This window comes from Physella acuta, unplaced genomic scaffold (assembly GCF_028476545.2).
Source record: "Physella acuta isolate Inbredline_101_S28 unplaced genomic scaffold, ASM2847654v3 ptg000539l, whole genome shotgun sequence".
Lineage (NCBI taxonomy): Eukaryota > Metazoa > Mollusca > Gastropoda > Physidae > Physella > Physella acuta.
Genome location: NW_026732058.1, coordinates 92,409 through 111,084, shown reverse-complemented (window position 1 = coordinate 111,084; position 18,676 = coordinate 92,409).

Sequence of the window (18,676 nt, the reverse complement as noted above, 5' to 3'; positions counted from 1 at the left end):
AATAGAATAAAATCTCGTAGAAAAAAGAATTGCACACACGTGAACGCCAAATAAAACGTGCATAATAGTGCGTAATATTATTAGTACTTTATAAATTTACATTCGTTTTTTGAGAAATCGGAAATAGCGTAAATTCGTACTTTCAATCAACAGAACTTACTCAAAATTTGAAAGAAGGTAGAGAATTAGATCTTTTACTTACATATGAAATTTCATTTATCTATCTGAAATAGTACTCAAGTTATAGGCTTTTGAAAAATTCAAAATAGAAAAAGTGCCACTTCCGGTTATCGGAAATCGCTCAAAAGTTGATCAGGATCTACGATTTTGATAAAATACTTATTTATGAAATTTCATCAACTTAGCTGTAACGGTACTCAAGTTATCGTGTTTACACACAGACACACAGACACACAGACATACGGACATACGGACATACGGACATACGGACAGAATTGCAAAGTCCAGTTTTTACGACTCGATAATGCATAAAACGCCAAAATGTTTATATATTTGTATTTATAATTTTTGCCTGATTAAAATAAGTCCTCTATACTCCAGATGTGATGAAGGACTGAGGAGTAAAACGGTGAAAACTCAAAATTTCATGTTATTTTTGTGCACGATTACAATGCTTTCTCTATACTTCGTATGTAGATTCTACGAGAAAGTAAAATTAAGGAAAATGGTGTTTAAACAGTCTATATCTAGTGAAGCTATATATATATATATATATATATATATATATATATATATATATATATATATATATAATATGTATAGGCTATATATGTATGTATGTGCAGTGGCGTCGCTAGGTCGAGTGTCAGGTGGTGTGGCACTTCGAGGTGCCGCCCCCCCCCCCCAAGAAACAACGCATGTATATATATATATATATATATATATATATATATATATATATATATATATATATATATATATATATATATATATATATATATATATACATGTACGTGTGTGTGTGTGTGTCGGCCTACATAGGCTTATAATTTAAATATATGCCGCATAAGCGTACATGTATGTGTATAAGCTTTAATCACTGCAGACTTAATAATAGCGATGTTTATCTGTAGTCTGTTAATAATATAGTTGAATGTAGCATTGTTTTCTCTAAGGTTAGAACTTTTACGCCATGGTGTCATCCCCACACTCTTTTAAAAGTTGTCGATTTTAACTTAGAAAACTATTTAACTTTAATTAACCATTAATGGAACTCTGTACATTTTGCAATTTTTCGCCTTGGTGTCAACCCCCCTAAATGGTGTCACCCTGTGTGGTCCGCACCACCCACTCCACCCTAGCTACGCCTATGTGTAAGTGTATATATATATATATATATATATATATATATATATATATATATATATATATATATATATATATATATATATATATATATATATATATATATATATATATATATATCTGTATATATAATTTAGATTTTTCATAGGCAGGATGATATATCGCCGAAAGAGTTTGGTAAAGATTGGTCGTCTTGAGAAATAGTCTAAAATTATCAGTTGAAACCGTTAACAGTGCATTCGTGCAAATACAGTTCCCTCTCCCAAAAAGTTGGATTACTCAAAAGCGATTGGTATTTCCAGCAATAATTTAAAAACGGAAATTTTTGGAAGGAGTGGGGATGGGTGAGTGGCGTAGCCAGGATCGTCTCAAGGGGGGGGGGGGGGTCCAATTTTTACCCGCGGACAAACTTTCGATTTGTACCCCCCCCCTCAAACTTTCGATTTGCACCCCCCTCAAACTTTTGATTTGCAAATTGCACACCCCCTCAACTTTCGATTTGCACACCCCCCCCCTCAAACTTACGATTTGCACCCCCTCCCCCTCATACTTTATATATATATACCGAGGGGTCTAAGGGGGGGGGGTCATATGACCCCCCTAACCCCCCTTGCCTACGCCACTGGGGTGAGTAAATAGCCTTCTAACCGAGCCCACTGTACAGCCTATTCTTTTTAATTTTAAAAACATTACTGCTTGCTCCAAAAATATGCATTTATTATGGTAAAAGTATGTCTTCTATATATATTCATTTAGTTCGGGTGGGGGGGGGGCTGTATACTTTCTTTGGTTAGAGGCTCCTATCTCCCCCCCCCCTTCTTACGAAGAGATGCCTGGAAGAAACTCTGGCCTTCCACCCATGGATACCACCCCAGTATCAAACGATTTTTATCTCCGCCTCTCTGTCGTCACACATCGTCATAGAAAAAAATCCCAGACCCCCCACCCTTAAAATGACGTTACACTTCAACCCACTACCTCTCCCTCCTCCAAAAATTGCAATAAAAAATAGCTGTTACTTTCTTAACTGTTTAATGCGCTCGATCAAAAAATGAGTATATTGATCCAGTTTTATTACAATTAAAGAAAGTCTTTTAAAAACGAGAAGCAAAGGCTAGAATAGGATTTCAAACATTATTTCTCACAATGCAAAAGTGTCGAACTTTCTGGACCCCCTCCCTCCCCGTCGTCACACATGGTTTATGGAGGCACCTTATCAGGGGCGTAGCGAGGGGGGGCGCGGGGTGCGGACCGCACCGGGTGACACCATTTAGGGAGGGGGGTGACACCAATGCAAGAAATAGCAAAATATATAGAGAAAAACATGGGGGGGGGGGGGGGTGCAAATCAAAAGTTTGAGGGGGGGGTGAAAATCGAAAACTTGAGGGAGGGTGTAAATCGAAAGTTTGAGGGGGGGGGGGTGCAAGTCGAAAACTTGAAAGTTTGTTCCCGGCAACGGTCGCTACGCCTCTGGGGGGTGACACCATTAAGTGCCGCACCGGGTGACACCCGACCTCGCTACGCCACTGCACCTTATCAATATAATAATTTACCGACATCCCACCTCTTGATAGATTTCTTATCTGTTAATCTGATAGTTCTTCTTAGCTTTTACTCTGATTTACTTCTTATCTTTTAATTTGGTACAGATCTAATTTTTCAGTATATAGAGCTCCTCTCTATTACTTTGATACAATAATTCTTCTTATCTGTTAATCTGTACAGTAACTTGATAGTTCTTCTTATCCTTTAGTCAGATTTAGTTTTTTTATCTTTTAATTTGATACAGTGCTTCTTATTTTTTTTTAGTCTAAGTTCTTATCTTTTTGTTCGATGAGATTTTATCCTATATTTTATCTACTTATCTTTTAATCTGATGGGGTTTTTCATATCTGTTTGATAGGAGTCTTCCTATCTGCTTGATAGGAGTCTTCCTATCTGCTTGATAGGAGTCTTCCTATCTGCTTGATAGGAGTCTTCCTATCTTTTTGATATGATTCTTCCTATCTGTTTGATAGGAGCAGTAACGTAGCGAGGTCGGGTGTCACCCGGTGCGGCACTTAATGGTGTCACCCCCTCAGAGGCGTAGCGACCCTTCCCGGGGACAAACTTTCAAGTTTTTGATTTGCACCCCCCTCAAACTTTCGATTTGCACCACCCCTCAAGTTTTCGATTTGCACCCCCCCCCCCTCAAGTTTTTCTCTATATATTTTGCTATTTTTTGCCTCGGTGTCACCTCCCTAAATGGTGTCACCCGGTGCGGTCCGCACCCCCGCCCCCCCCCTCGCTACGCCCCTGGATAGGAGTCTTCCTAACTGTTTGATAGTAGTCTTCCTATCAATTTATTTGATTAAGTTCTTAATATTATTTAGTTAACATACATATAGGCTACATAACATAACAAACATAACAAACTTATTTCCGTTTTTAAAAAAATCACACGTTCCGGCCATCTTGCACACCTGGCCTGCCTAGTCCAGAAACAAGATGGCTGCCAGTGTGCCCAAAAGCCCTTGTTTACCTCCCTGCATCCCAACACAATGGCCGGCACTCTGAGCACGCAAGACGTGTTGTTTGTTATTGTTTTCTGTTCGTCTGTCTAAACCAGCCAAATATATTTATTTTGGCCAATGTTTCAATGCTGGAGCCTTTAGCTGGCCAGGTTGGCCAACAGTGTAAGACGGTGGCCTTGGGTCGGGCAAACATGCCGGGGAACTACAAGAGCCATGGTTGACCCATCAAATGTTAGTTTTAAAACGACGAGAGAAATTCTCAAGTACGTTTTTTTTTAAAAAAAAAAAGTTGCAACAGTAGCATCGAGCCAATCAAAAGGTGACGAAAATGGTACAAGAAAGTGACTAGTTGCCAAAGATGCTTCACCATTGTAGTTGTACCGTAATGTGGCCAACTACTTGGTCAGACAATGTTATCAGTTAGATGTAATGGTATAGCCAGTCAAATGTACAAATATAGCCAGTCAGATGTACAGATTTAGCCGGTCAGATGTACAGATATAGCCAGTTATATGTACAGATATAGCCAGTCAAATGTGCAAATATAGCCAGCCAGATGTACAGATTTAGCCAGTCAAATGTACAAATATAGCCTGGCAGAATTACAGATTTAGCCAGTCAGATGCACAAATATAGCCAGTTAGATGTACCGATATAGCCAGTCAGATGTACCGATATAGCCAGTCAAATGTACATACATAGGCAGTCAAATGTAACAATATAGCCAGTGAGATATGCCAATATAGGCAGGTCAATTTACCAATATAACCAATCAGATATAAAGATCAAGCTTGTCCTCTCCGTGGTACCCCCTCCTAGTCCCACAAGAGAGATCTCAGCACTATAAGCTCAGTCCTGGTTCGTGAGGCTGGTCAAGCTTGTCCCCCATGCCAGAACGAATGGTGCGGGGATTAGAAACGGGAGGTTGTCGGTAGAGAAGGTAAACAGGTAAATCACTTGCCAACACGCACAGAATGGCCTCTTTCTGGAGTAGTCTCCCATTGGTAGGTACAAAAACCTTGGGCAGGATGGCGTGAGTCACTGAGACTCATATCAGGGCTGAAAAGTACCCACTTCCTCGGTATCAAGCAGTTATGGAGAACTGTCTTCGACGGCTGAACCCCGGACTCTATGGTCTGAACCAGGACTCCGTCGTCTGAACTTCATACTACGTGTCTGAACCCCGGAATCCGTGGTCTGAACCCTGAAATCCGTGGTCTGAACCCCGAAATCCGTGGTCTGAACCCTGAAATCCGTGGTCTGAACCCCGAAATCCGTGGTCTGAACCCCGAAATCCGTGGTCTGAACCCCAGATTACGTGTCTGAACCCCGGAATCCGTGGTCTGAACCCCGAAATCCGTGGTCTGAACCCCGAAATCCGTGGTCTGAACCCCAGATTACGTGTCTGAACCCCGGAATCCGTGGTCTGAACCCCGAAATCCGTGGTCTGAACCCCGGAATCCGTGGTCTGAACCCCAGACTACGTGTCTGAACCCCGGGGTAAGGGGTTAGACTAGAATATTTTTTTCAAATTTACTAAATTTAGTGTTGTGAAATACCGTTGCATTTATTTTAATGGTTACATTTAACAATACGAAATTTTGAAAATAAAAAAAAAACGTCTAGAGGTTTTTTTTACAAAAAACTAGCCAGCTGACTCTATAAAAGAGAAAAGAAAGATCAATGATTATATATATATATATGTTACGGTCAAAGCCCGAAGTCGGCCAATGCTAGGATTGGCCGGCCAATCCGCGCATTGGCCAATATCGCCTCCCATAGGTCGGTCAAAGTCCGAAACTTTGCTTCATTTCGGCCTTTGGCCGGCCAATCCGCAGACTGGCCATTGTGGACCGGCCAAAGTCTGAAATAGCTCTTGATTTCGGCCTTTGGCCGGCCAGTCCCGGCCAGTCCGCGGACTGGCCATGGTGGACCGGCCAAAGTCTTAAATAGAAGATCATGAGCAGATTTTTTTTTTTTATGCCGGTAGGATCATGAAATTAAGTCTTTATTGATTATTAATTAAAGTAAATGACAGAAACATTCAAATTTTTTATTGTACTATAGTCTCAATCAATCAATATTATCATTTGTTACAACAAGTTGAACTTTTATGGCATTTAGAATTACATAGCAGCTTGTTATTTTTAAACTTGCAGCGATTTGTTGTGCACTTGGTTGTGCAATTGCAGCGAGTGTAGCCTTGGCCCCCATTCAATGATTGTGAAGATGCGATGGTTCGTAGTGATTTTTCCTCAGTGCCAACTGACGACAATAAGAGCAGTTTTTCGTGAAGAATTGAAAACTCACTTCTAGCATACAGTTGTTTTAGAACACCATGTTCCGTTCCTAATTTGTAAAAACCGCCCTCGACGCTCATGACAACTGCAATCACGCTTCGGGGATCACCGCGACCTCTGTCAACATCTGGAACACGGATGCGTACATTGTCACCCACTTCACCATCTTTCAATTTTGTATTTGATGTTTTAAGCATCTTAGCACCTTGATTTTGAAAGCCAGTATGAGCTGCTGACCTGTGTTCCATGATGTCTTGTTTGTTGTGACACAATCTGCAGGTAATGTTCCCTCCGTACCCTTCGTCTGCTTCATTGGGTACTCCACAAATAGCATGGACATCTTTGCCACAGGATCCACAAGATTGAGCTGCACTACAATGTTTTTCACAAACTATACAGAATCTGTTGGCCACATTATTGTCACGCAACTGGTCTGGACGTTCCGCTACGGCAGTAGATGTGTTAGCTGAGGATGTAGTTGCATTTATGGCAACCTCCATTTCTTGTTCAATATTCTCAAGATCTTCCTCAGTAACTATTTTATTGAGAGCCTCTCTTGGTAGAATAGAAGTGCTAAGTCCCACTTTTGCTTTGCATCCAAACAAGGCTTCGTATGGTGATTGTTGGATTCCTTGATGAAAAGAACGATTTTTTAATAAATTGAATGAATTTGAGACTCTCAGCCCAATGAGCTGATTCATTTGTTTGCATCCATGTCATCATCATGTTCTGAACATCTTGGTTGGCACGTTCGACTGAATCTTAGCTTTGGCTATGTCTTGGTTTTCCGTGAACTAGTTAAGTTCAGGCCACATGTTCTTTAGTTAAAAAATAACTTGATTCACAAATGACTCCACAATCAAGCAAACGTAGTGTTAAACAGTCAAGTAATCCGCTGTGCAAAGAAATCTGGAATGCAATTCTGTCGGTATTTATCATTCAGTCCAGTCAAGGCACGGTGTTGGGTCTGCTTTCTTTGGTATTCCCCTTTTGTTGGGGAAATATGGTTTCTGACGCCCACGCCATCTCAAGTAGCTTGGACACTATTGTTCAACTTACAAGGAACGCGGCAAAGTCTTTTGAACGTTCCGTCGGTGACGCCGACTGTCTTTGATTTTGTTCTTTGATGATTTTCTCACCTCGTCATCATGGAGGAGGCTGTCACATAAAGTTGTAGCCCATATATGGAAACTAACATGGATTTACATTTTTTCTTTTGACAGCCATCTGCTATGTCTGTCTCATGGTCTGACGGCCCTTTTGATCCATGTAACCGTGCATATAGAATGCTATACAAACAAGAGCTAAACAATACGTTACTCACAATGAAACCGCACCCAGAATAATGAAAACGCGATCACAACTTAGTCTAGATAGAACATTGGCCAGGACATCCCGGCCAATGCGCGCATTGGCCGGCCAATGTACAAAATATGCTGTCAAGTTTAAGCACTTCGGACTTTGGCCAGTACGTCCCGGCCAGTGCGCGCATTGGCCGGCCAATGTACGAAATACGATCTTAGCTCTAAGTTCTTCGGGCTTTGGCCAAGAGAGCCGGCCAATCCGCGCATTGGCCGGCCAATCCGGGGTTTGGCCGCACTTCGGGCTTTGACCGTAACATATATATATATATATATATATATATATATATATATATATATATATATATATGTGTGTGTGTGTGTGTGTGTGTATTATCTTTTTTAACATTGAGATCACCACAAAAGTTTTTTTTCAATATGGCTACTGTTGTCATGGCAACTATATTTTCAAAAGAGGCCCTGGTGCATGCAAATATTTAACCTTAGGTACCATAACTTAGATACAAACAAAGAAACACAAAAAATGCTGATTAATTAATATTTATTTTCGGTAGCCATACCATTACATTGGAAAATTACTAGCAACAAATGATAACTTTATTTGACAAATGTTAGGAAACTAGCATTCGCTAAGATATACCATGAATATTGCTGACAAAACAAACACAAAACGCCCTTTGTCTGCTTTTAGATCCCATCTTTAATTCACCATACCGCACTAAAGAAAGTTTTTAAAAAAATCATCCTAGGATTCTGAGGCTTATCCTACGGTTGTTCTCCCTCCTTGTCGAGTGATCTCCCCTCACACGTGTGTCGCGTCTTCAGGGGTCAATGGGCTTGAACATTTCACTTCTGGGTATGAGGATTCAATAGATCAACAAAACGGTTCGCATCCGCCAGAGGTTTCGAATAGTGGCCGGCATAAATAAATCTTGCAATACCTGTGTTAAGGTTAGCCCGCCGGTTCTTTCGGTAGTTGCTTGTCTTCCGGTCAAACAGAGCCGGTCTTGCTGGCCGTGGTGCGGTGTTTAACCAAGGGAAATCACTATCGTTTCCTGTGGATATTTAAAATAGCCCAACTATTTTCGGGCAACAAACGAAACTATTTGTGGCGTTTCCCTCAAGAAAAAACAGTATTAGTCTGAACAGCGAAACAAATATAATAATTTTGCTGCGCGTGCTTTTTTCTCTGCACGCTAGACCAGAAAAGCACGTGTATTATATTTGCCCTTTAAGCGAAGAATAAAATTAAAACCACGAACTTGTCGTTTATGCGTACAATAAAGCGGTAGTAATCTCCCCTAAACTTTCTCGGATATGCTTATATAACACTACTGGGGATGGCAACTCGGGATATAGACATGATTTTTAATTACTTAAACTTTTAAAAATAGAATAGAATCTAGTAGAAAAAAAAGAATTGCTCGCGAAGGGAGCAGAAAACATTGTGTGTATAATCGTGCGGAATATTAGTACTTTATATGCGTTTTTTTTGAGAAATCGCAAAAAGCGTAAAGTACTACTTTCGGTCAACAGAAATTACTCAAAATTTGAAAGAAGGCAGAGAATTAGATCTTTTACTAATATGTGAAATTTCATTTATCTGTCTGATATAGTACCCAAGTTAAAGGCTTTTGAAAAACAAAAAATAGAATCAGTTCCACTACCAGTTACCGGAAATCGCTGAAAAGTTGACATAGAACTACATATTTGATATATATGAAATCATATATGAAATTCCAAAAATGAGCTGTAACGGTACTCAAGTTATCGTATTCACAGCGACACCCACACTCACACACACAGACATTCGGACAAAAATGTTTTTCCGAATCAGGGAGGTGTAAAACGTCGAGATTTTCACAAATCTCGATTTTTTTCACGATTACAATACTTCCTCTATACTTCGTATACGAGAAAGTAAAAAATCTAGTATCAGCAGAACTTTTAGAAATACGAACCCGTGATTTATAGCAATAATAATAAAGCAAGTATTACGTCCTGAATTTAGGAAACAAAAATAAGCTTATAAAAGCATTTAAAGAAATCAAACATTTAATTGAGAAACATAAAAACATTCGTCTCTCCGTTAATCTCTTCAATATATTTTGCGACTATCGTTTTTATCCACACTTAACTTAATTATTTTTTACCATATCCACCAGAAACTGATCAAGTTAAACATTTATTATTTTGTTTGGAAAGAGAAGTTTTAAAATGGTCATTTTTTGTTGTCTCAGGGAGCAGTGTATTTTTATTACTTACAATGTTGATTACAATGAGTTCACTATAAACAATTTGTATGATGTTTAGAAGTCGATGCTAAATTCAACATATAGATATCCACATGGAATCGAACCCTTCCCCCTATCGCTGTCTCCAAGTGAGCATTTTTAAAAGCCTCCGCCCTCTTTCCTGTTAATGTTGTGAATAAATACAATGCCGCTAAAACTATTGACTTGAGTAAATCTAACAGTGTGAAAACATCAGTGAACACAGCTCACCCGACTGATTAACTGTTGACTTTGTTTATTTCTGTAAAACCCATATGGAGCAAAGGGTAGGAGCTACAACTCTTCAAAGGGACTCTTCTTTGTGACATCTCTCTACAACACTTGTTACTTAGTAATCTGTTTATCTTTACTTTTGTTACTGAATACAGTTATCATATGATTCACATCTAAGGGCAAATTTTATATGTAATCAAGTTATGTTTGCCATTTCAAACTCTCTTTGTTTAAAATCCAAGGTTTCTGCTTAAAATTTTTTTTACAAACAAGTCCTAAGTAAATTTTTTAAATTTAGCTCATTAGAAAAAAAAACCTGAAAGAAATTTGGGCCGTATGAATGATTGCATGCATTTTATGAGCCTACACAAAAATAACAAAATCACTTAATTTTTCACTTTAATCCCAATAGCCAGTAGACCGACTATTGTGTTCACTAAAGTGTCTAAGTGTCTATCAAGAACATTTTTGTGAAAAAATATTTTTGTACTCAGCATAGCGTGAACATTCCCATTGTTATTGTAACAGTCTGTAGCCTTGCCCTCGTCCAATCTTGACTTACTTTATAACCAACATGTTATAAAGTTACATCTAGATTATGTCTTGCAACATACTTTTAACACAATGTCCAGAGTTTCATTCACGGATGTCCTCGTCGTCTCCCGATCGAAAAAAGAACTTATATACAAAATATATACTTTAAGGGGTCATCCATAAATGACGTCACGCTTTTTTTGGAGGATTTTTACCCCCCCTCCCCTCAGTCACACATCGTCACAATAAACCAGACCCCCCCCCCCTAAAATGAAGTCACACCTCAGCCCAACCCCCCCCCCCCCTCAAAATTGCAGTTGAATTTTTTTTAAACATCAATATTTTTCCAAAATCTTGTCTGAACTCGGTCAAGATAGAGTATTTTAATCAATTCCTATTACAATTTATTAAAACAGTTTTCTAAACCGCGAAATAACGTCTAAAATTAGTTTTGTAACATCGCTTTTTTATAATGCAAAAGTTTGACGTCGCACCATCGGAACCCCCCCCCCCCCTTCTCATCACACACCGTCACAAAATTACGAGCCCCCCTTCCCCCTATGAGTGTGACGTCATTTAGGGACGACCCCTAAATATACATTGGCTTATGTATATTTTGACAACCATACCTTTACTAACTTAGATTTATTTAGCCTGCGTATTTACTGTGACAGTAACTTCTAAATCGTATGCAGTTAATTTTTTTTTTGTGTATTAGTGATTATGACATCCCAATTAGCCCTAGTTACGCCTCTGCTTACGCTTAAAGCAACCATATACAGTGTTTCTTTCAACTTTTTTCTCTGGGGGTGGTGGGGGGCACTTGACATTTTTTTTCTGGGGGAGGGGGGGGGGAACATACTTGTAAAAGTATATATTTTTAAAAATAAATTCTAATTCGTTCTGGGGGAGGGGGGGGGGAAAGAAAGGGAGGGTTGCCTCCCCAAATAGATGCCCGAAAGAAACAGCAACAAATATTTTCTTGTCCTTTCAATATTTTTTCTCTCTAGCTTCAACGTTCATTCACTGTTGTGTGTAAATTGTTTTCTTCAGATCTAGAAATATGTGGCTTAACTTTACAACTGTCGACATAAGCTACTGCCGATGCGCGGTCCCCATACTAAACTTGCACCGCTAGAGTAGGCGTTTTGTTTTAAGGACACCCTCCCGCGACCCCCACCCCAAACACCCACCCCCACCCCACACACCAACAGCTGCGTAACACTCCACAGCAGCCCAAGTAATTCCTCAGCTATGGGAACATCTTTTTTTTTAAAACAAAGAAGAAAAAACCCCACTACACCCCCCCCCCCTCCCACACGGGAACAAACAAGCAACGATGTGTCAGCCAATCGTCTTGTCCGCATCCTTCAACCAATATTGGCCCAACGTTCTCATGGTCGTGACGCGGTGGCCTGGCGCCGAATGGCCCAAAAGGCCGCTAAACTCTCTGGGCTTACATCCCCAGACTTGCTCCAGTCCAGTCCGCGTGGGACACGAACACGGGGGGCTTTTGTTTTAGCGGGAACAAGACTGTCCGCAGACGATGATGGTCCAGCTTCCAGGCGACAGGAACTCAGTCATTCGGTCAAGACGAGGAACTGACTGAACTCAGTCATCTACTCTAGAAGAGGAACTCGTTGAACTCAATCATCTAGACTAGAAGAGAAATTGATTGAATTCATTCATCTACTCTATACTAAATCTTCTGTCAAAGAGACGGGTAAGTTACTTCAGTTATCACCAAGTACATGCACATTTTAAAATATAAAATGTTAAACCCCGAACCTTCCTAAAAATTAAACATTTATTTTATTAGTAATTAAAACAAATATAACGACAACTTTTGAAAAACTAACAAACAGGTACATGAATCTTTTGAAACCCTCAGTATAATGTACATTTTTAAGCTGAATTGGAAGCCGCTTAATAAAATATAATTTAAAAATTACTTTATACAAATTAAAAAGGTTTTCTTGTAATAATAACGGAGCATATTAGGAGCAATGATTGAAAATTCATCGACGTAAAAACATCACAATTAACAAGCAAGATTGAAACAAAAGTACTTTTGTAAGTAAGGAGTGACATTTCAAAAAGCAAATGGAATAATCCATTTTTCTTGAATAAAATTTTACCATGTATAATATGATAAACTAGTTTTACTATTTGTACCTCTATTATCTTACTTTTGAAATACTGAACACCAGAGATTGATACTAAAATGACTTGGTACATTCACTGCTCACCTTTTGACGTCGCGTGCTAGATTTTCTTGACCTTAACCCCTATTGTCACAGATACTCAAGTATTTTTTACTTTTTGACAGTCCTTGATAAAAACTCGTCTTAATACCAGCTTACCCCCCCCCCCCCACCCCACCCCTCATCCCCTGAAATCGTAAAGGTTGGGGCTGGCCGAGGGCAGGGTGACCTTTCAGTATCGGCCAGATTTTTAAAAAATGTATTCGATAATTTGGGGACTGTCCGAACAGATAACAGAACCCAACACAAGCTGCCAGGATAGAACTTGACCAGTTCTTGTGTTACCTTGGTTGAAAGCTGACCACGTACTCGTGGATACAGTTTGGTGGGGAGTTGGGTATTTTAAACTCAAGAGTTACTTATAAAAACAACACACCAAATGTAAGTACACTGTTGAGTTAAATATTTCATAAGCTTTTTTTAAAAATATTTTCTTCCCAGCAATGGGGAGTATATAATTTCATTTTAAATAAAGGATAATTTTGCTAATAAAACTTAAGGTAATTTTGGCATTGACTTATCTATAAAACCGACAATAGCTCTCAATTTAAGTTTAAACCTATGTGCTGCATAGTCTGCTCAAAAGGTAGCCTCGCTAGATCGATCTTAAAATGGTTTGAAATACATGCTTTAATGAGTGTAGTGACAGCCACACGCTTGCTGTCAATGATATCGATCTCAGCTCTACTGTTGGAAATTTGTGTTTCCTCATTATCCGAGATAGTAAACTTATTTAAACTAAATACAGTGCTGTATTCAGCATTCAAAACATAGGCGTATCCACACGTCGGGACCTGTAGAATAACGTATTGTTGTGGCAAGCCTCTAATTCAGCGAGGCTGCTATATGTTCAGGGTGTTGTAATACAGTAACAGAGTGTCTTTTCCCAAGCGACTGGGCATAGCCTTGGCCATACAGTAATATCTCGTGACTGCTAGCCTCACATTTCGCGTACACATTTGTTTCCGGAGTTTCTCGCAATAAGTTTTATGTTTTGACTGTTTGGAGAGAAATATAAGAAATATTTTATTTATTTGAAATATTATAATAATATTTTTAATGAAAACACGTTGAATCGTATTTCCCCGTTATTATTGGGGTTTTTTTTTGGACAATACCCAACTTAATGTTTGTTGTCGGAACATTTTTCCTACAATCACACACAAACACACACAGACACACACATGAACACACACGCGCCCCCTCTCTGTCACACGAACACACACATACACAGAGTTTCTTCCAAGTATCTCTTCAAGGGGTGGGGGACTGGGGCACACACACACACACTGCCGCTACCAATTATTTGTTTTATTTTCGTATTAGTGTTGCATTTAGTCCATTATGAACAGAAAGGAATCATGTGTTAAAATGTTTTAATTAAAAAATCGAAACTTGTGTATTTGCATACTGTCTATCCGGGGATCTTTCACCTTAAAACCTTTGGTCTCCAACTTTATTATTTATCAATATCAAGATCATCTGACAACAACTACTGGACAACACTTTCATACTAATCACGTCTAGACTGACTAACATCATAATCCCTCTGACTAATCTGTTTAATTTAATATATCCCCCCCCCCCACCTCAATAGCCAGACCAACACTTCCCCTACACCTCAATAGACAGACCAACACCTCCCCCCACCTCAATAGACAGACCAAAACCTCCCCCACACCTCAATTGACAGACCAACACCTCCACCCCCCACCTCAATAGACAAACCAACACCTCCCCCCACCTCAATAGACAAACCAACACCTCCCCCACCTCAATAGACAAACCAACACCTCCACCCTCACCTCAATATTCAGGACAATAGCCAGACCAATATCTCCGCCCACACCTTAATAGCCAGATCAACACCTCCCACACACCTCAATAGACAGACCAACACCTCCCCCCACCTCAATAGACAGACCAACACCTCCCCCCACCTCAATAGACAAACCAACACCTCCCCCCACCTCAATAGACAGACCAACACCTCCCCCCTACCTCAATAGCCAGGCCAACACCTCCACCCCCCATGTCTTCTAACCAAAACCACACCACCCCCACCTACAAAGACATACCAACACGTTCAATGTCTAGACTGTCCAACATTACCCCCCCCCCCCCCTCCGCCACCTACATAGGCATACCAAACACCTTCACACCTATCTCCAAAGTCCAAACCTCCTTAATCCCCCCCCCCCACACCAAACAGGTATGACACACATATGTTCCCCTATAATTTCATATATAATTCCGCTACTAATGCGATACAGATAAAAAAAAAAACCTCTCCCCCTGGGCTAAAATATTTACCGTGACGTCAGCTGAAGCTCAATCAACCTGGCTCACCTGTCCTCATCCTCCCATCAAATCACCTCCCGTGTGACACACGTGTGTACCCCACTTCGATGAGACGTGTTGGTGTGTCGTGTGTTGTGTCGTGTGTTCTTTCAATAAAACTAAACACGTCACAATATTTAAACATCAGTCACAACTAACAGATGAGGTTTTATCATTCGAATAAAATATTTGAATTGCAACTGAAAATTCTGGATTGCAAGTTTTACATCTGGAGTATGGACTGAAGACAATTTTCTTCAATGAAGTCTTATAACGCTGTTGTAATGCCCGGATTTCTCACTAAGGCGAGCGGTCAGTGCTTTTAGACAATTGTTGCGCTCTCTAATGATGATGTTTCTAGCTTAATATTTTAAAAAAAACGTGTTTTGTTTGGGTGTGCATTCTTGTGGTTGCACAATCAGTAGGTCATCTTTAGGTTTTCTATTCATCTTTTAAAATGCGTTAATTTATCTTGGTTTTTTTTTTTACAGTTTCCGATGATTGACTTATTCTAGTAAATGAATGGTGGGGGTGGGGATAGGGGGGGGGGGGAGGAAAGAGTCGTTGTTGTTTAGCTATATAGTTAATATCATTACAAGTCAATGTTAATACTAACCCTAGCCCTAAGAAAGATATGTGATATTATTTTACTACTCATAATACAACATATACTGGAAGCGTATTAACTTCAAAAATTGTTTAGAAAAATTCGTTTATTTTTCTGTTTTTTTTTCCTACAGTTTCAGGTGATTGACTTATTCTAGTAAATGAATGGTGGGGGGGGGGGGGCGAGGAAAGAGTCGTTGTTGTTTAGCTATATAGTTAATATCATTACAAGTCAATGTTAATACTAACCCTAGCCCTAAGAAAGATATGTGATATTATTTTACTACTCATAATACAACATATACTGGAAGCGTATTAACTTCAAAAATTGTTTAGAAAAATTCGAGCAACCCGATAACTGCGCGAGTTCAAAATATTACTTTACAACTTTAGCAATGATTGATTGATTCTAGTGATGACCCACATAATTTTGTGTGACAAAAATAGGAAGTAAAATTCCCCCCACCCCCTCCCTCGATTTCTATATCTTAACAAACCCGAAGGTTAGGAAAGTTTACTAGATTATAATCACAAATACATTTGTACACATATTGATATTGCTTTGAATAACAGGTTTTTTTAAAGTTTAAAACAAATGAATTTACTGACCAAGCATATCTGTGCACTAAATATGCAACTCGGCAGAAAGCAAACAAAAGTTTTGCTTTCTCCGAGAAACATCCTAGCAATGTGCACGCCCGCGGTCATGGCGACTGGATGCTGTCTTCACACTTGAGGCATTTTGGGCGGTTCACACTTGCGACATTTTGAGAGTTTTTCCCCCTTGTAGTTGTCACTTCATTATCGAAGTCAGATCTCTAGTTATATGGGACATCGCCACAAAATACAGGTCAAGTACTTATTTTTACATGCGTCGTTTGATAGGCTAGGTGTGGTGATTGGGAAGAAATGTGTATGTAAATGGGAGGGGGTGGGGGTGAAGTGATTTCTTTTATATTGATTTAACTATTAATTTTTTTTTTGGTTATATCCAGCCTACTGACCTGTACCTAAAGTTCACAATGGGCACAGTAAAACACAAATGTGTCTTAACTTAAGCAGGCGTTTAGTTTGAGTTAACTGTCGATAATTTATTTTTTTCTCTTCCTCATAATTTAAACAGGCGTCTACCGTTAACTTATTAACAATACTATTTTGTGCTATTTTGTGATGGGTGTGTGTTTGTGTGTATGTGCTGGACAGTGGTTCATCTGCTCGTAGCTATCGTGGTCGTACCGATCTTACAGTCGTACTAATCCCCCCTCCCCCCAAATCTTCATAGTTTTTCATAATAGCGTCCTTATATCAATTTCTATTTCATTTAAAAATTACTCCGCCATTATTACAGATACTATAGTTACATTCCATGTAAATTTGGTATACTTTCCTAATGCTATAAACTTATACGTTACTAGGTAGGTAGGTATATTAATGTATATATATATATATATATATATATATATATATATATATATATATATATATATATATATATATATATATATATATACATACAAACACACACACACACACATATATATATATATATATATATATATATATATATATATATATATATATATATATATATATATATATATATATATATATATATATATATATATATATATATATATGCGTATACGTATCATGATGATGTCTGTAAGTCTAAAAGTCTTTAGATGCCTTCCCATTTAGATCTATTCAGCTGAAAGTCTACACTTTTTAAATCGGCGCATTTTGATAGTGTAGTCTAATGTAGGGCAATCAACACATCTTAAAACTTATTGCCGATCTTACTTTGACAACTAATCCTTCTCCTTACACACTCGCTAATTACATGGACGGATGATGAGTCAGCAAGTTGAAAGGTCATATGGTCCGTCGGGTCATAGTAGCCTCAAGGCTAGCGGCTGGTAGTCACATGATCGATGCTTCCAGTAATGGTATTGGTTTATATACAGTTGTGTTTGTATGTCATATGGAGCGTATCCAAACACATATAGAAGATAAATGACAAAATAAGATATTTAGAAGAGACAGGACAATGCAAGACATTTAGAAGAGACAGGACAATGCAAGACATTTAGAAGAGAAAGGGTAATACAAGACATTTAGAAGAGACAGGACGATTCAAGACATTTAGAAGAGACAGGACAACTCAAGACATTTAGAAGAGACAGGAAATTCAAAATATTTAGAACTCAAGACAAAAACAAAAAATCCAAAAGAGTCATGCATAGGAAGACATCTTCTTAAGAAAAGATGGACAAAGTAGGATATTTACATAGAGAACATAAGAAAGCAGACAGTAAAAGTTGAGCAGACATGAGACCTCGCAACACATTTAGAAGAGACAGGACAATGCAAGACATTTAGAAGAGACAGGACAATGCAAGACATTTAGAAGAGACAGGACGATTCAAGATATTTAGAAGAGACAGGACAATGCAAGACATTTAGAAGAGACAGAACGATTCAAGACATTTAGAAGAGACAGGACAATGCAAGACATTTAGAAGAGACAGGACAATGCAAGACATTTAGAAGAGACAGGACAATGCAAGACATTTAGAAGAGACAGGACAATGCAAGACATTTAGAAGAGACAGGAAGATTCAAGACATTTAGAAGAGACAGGACGATTCAAGACATTTAGAAGAGACAGGACGATTCAAGACATTTAGAAGAGACAGGACGATTCAAGATATTTAGAAGAGACAGGAAAAAACCAAAACATTCAAAAGAGAATGCATAGGAAGAATCTTCTTTAGAAGAGATAGACAAAAGAAGATAATTATATACAAAAGATAAGAAAGCAGACGTTACAAGTTGAGCAGACATGAGACCCCGCAACACATTTAGAAATGACAGAACAATGCAAGACATTGACAGGACAATGCAAGACATTGACAGGACAATGCAAGACATTGACAGGACAATGCAAGACATTGACAGGACAAT